A 201-nucleotide genomic window follows, 5' to 3' on the forward strand; every position below is an offset into this window, starting at 1 on the left:
TGTACTGTGATCCATATTTTATTGAAGTTTTGGGGCTTCTTTTGTAGAAATGGTAGAAATGTATTTAATAAACATTCTGGAGTATGCATGCCTTTAATGAATTAAACCTCATAGGCACTTGATATGAAGGGATTTAATGTTTGTGAAAATGAAGTGAGACAAATAAATTACACATTGAGATACAGCCCAAGTTGCTAAATG

This window comes from Pan troglodytes, chromosome 18 (assembly GCF_028858775.2).
Source record: "Pan troglodytes isolate AG18354 chromosome 18, NHGRI_mPanTro3-v2.0_pri, whole genome shotgun sequence".
In the NCBI taxonomy this organism is placed as follows: domain Eukaryota; kingdom Metazoa; phylum Chordata; class Mammalia; order Primates; family Hominidae; genus Pan; species Pan troglodytes.